This window comes from Solanum lycopersicum, chromosome 4, assembly GCF_036512215.1.
Source record: "Solanum lycopersicum chromosome 4, SLM_r2.1".
Classification (NCBI taxonomy): domain Eukaryota; kingdom Viridiplantae; phylum Streptophyta; class Magnoliopsida; order Solanales; family Solanaceae; genus Solanum; species Solanum lycopersicum.
Genome location: NC_090803.1, coordinates 702,361 through 704,539, shown reverse-complemented (window position 1 = coordinate 704,539; position 2,179 = coordinate 702,361).

The following is a 2,179-nucleotide window of genomic DNA, read 5'->3' as shown; positions in this document are numbered from 1 at the left end:
GGTCAAGACCTTTACTATGCATCCAGTAGTCCCTCACGGACATTCCAACCCATTTTAAAGGTCAAACAAGCCCCGAAGCGTATACCCCCAATTTCGACGATTTTTGTGTGTAATAGCAAACCATTTTTTGGGTGATCCGCATTCTGACGTCAAAAATGCCAAAAATCTTTGTGGACGTCCGTCAAGACCTTGTATATGCATCCGGTTGGACCTCATGGCCAGTCCAACCCATTTTCAAGGTCAAACGAACCCCGAAGCGCGCATACCCCCCCATCCCCCCATTTAGACAATTTTCGTGTGCTATAGCAAACTATTTTTTGGGTGATTCGGATTTCAACGTCAAAAATGCCAAAAAAAATTGTGGACGTCCGTCAAGACCTTGGTTATGCAGCCAGTTGGCCCTCACGGCCAGTCTGACCCATTTTGAAGGTCAAACGAGCCCTGAAGCGTGCATACCCCCATTTTGACGATTTTCATGTAGTCCATGAATTTTTGGTGATCTAGAATTCCGATGTTTTTTTGCCAAAAATTTTCATGGGCGTCTTTTAAGACGTTATCTATTGGGTCAATTGGCCATGACGGCCAAAACGGACAATTTTGAAGGTCAAACGAGCCCCGGAGAAGGTAACCTCCTCATTCTATCGATTTTCATGTGCTATAGTCCACGATTTTTTTGGTGATCCAAATTCCGATATTTTTTCTTGCTAAAAAATTTCTGTAGATGTCTGTTAAGATCTTAGATATGGTGCTGGTTTTCCTTGACACCCAAAACGACCAAATTTGAAGGTCAAACGAGTCCCGAACCAGGTAAACCCCTTGTTTTACCAATTTTTCGTGTGCTATAGTCTATAGATTTTAGTGATACATAATTCCCATGGCTTTTTTGCCCAAATATTTTGAGGATGTACGTTAAGAGTTTAGATATTGATCTAGTTGGTCATGATGGACAAAATGACCCATTTTCAAGGTCAAACGAGCCCCGAAGTAGGTATACCCCATTTTGCCGATTTTCATGTGCTATAGTCCATGTATTTTTGATGATCCGAAATTTCGATGTCTTTTTTGCCCAAATTTTTCATGGACATCCTCTAAGACGTTATCTATGGATACAGTTAGCCCTGACCAAAGTAGAACATTTTGAAGGTCAAACGAGCTCCGAACAAGGTAAACCCCTTATTTTGTAAATTTTTGTGTCCTATAGTTCACAATCTTTTTTGGTGATCAAAAGCAAAGACATATTTTTTGTTTAATTTTTTTTGGAAGTCCGTTAAGATGTTAGGTATGGAGACATTTGACCGTGAGAGCCAAAACAACCCAATTTGAAGGTCAAATGAACCCCGAAGCAGGTAAACACCATTTTTGCCAATTTTCATGTGCTATAATCAATAGATTTTTGGTGATCTGGAAATTTGGTATCTTTTATGCCCAATTTTTTAGTGGACATCTCCTATAACGTTAGATATTGATCTAGTTGGCCCTGATGTCAGAAATAGCCCATTTTCAAGGCCAAACGATCTCTGAAGCAAATATATTCATGAATTTTTGGTGATCCAGAAATCCGATATTTTTTTTGCCAAAATTTTTCATGGGAGTCTTTTAAGACGTAATCTATTGGGCCAGTTGGTCATGACGGACAAAACGGATAATTTTGAAGGTCAAACGAGCCCCGAAGAAGGCAATCTCCTCATTCTACCGATTTTCATGTGCTAATAGTCCATGATTTTTTTGGTGATCCAAATTCCGATATTTTTTCTTGCAAAAAATTTCTGTGGAAGTCCGTTAAGATGTTAGATATGGTGCTTGTTTGCCTTGACACCCAAAACGACAAAATTTGAAGGTCAAACGAGCTCCGAAGCAGGTAAACCCCTTGTTTTACTAATTTTTTGTGTGCTATAGTCTATAGATCTTAGTGATCCATGATTCCGATGGATTTTTTGCCCAAATATTTGAGGATGTACGTTAAGATTTTAGATATGGAGATAGTTGTCCATGAGGGACAAAATGATCGATTTTCAAGGTCAAACAAGCCCCGAAGTAGGTATACCTCATTTTACCGATGAATTCCTTTGTCATTTCGAAATAATATTTTCTTCTATGCGCTGGCACTGGAGTTTGTCCATATAACTCATGCAAATGTCTTGAAGTACCCTGCTGCAGGAAGACAACAAAGACACATAAC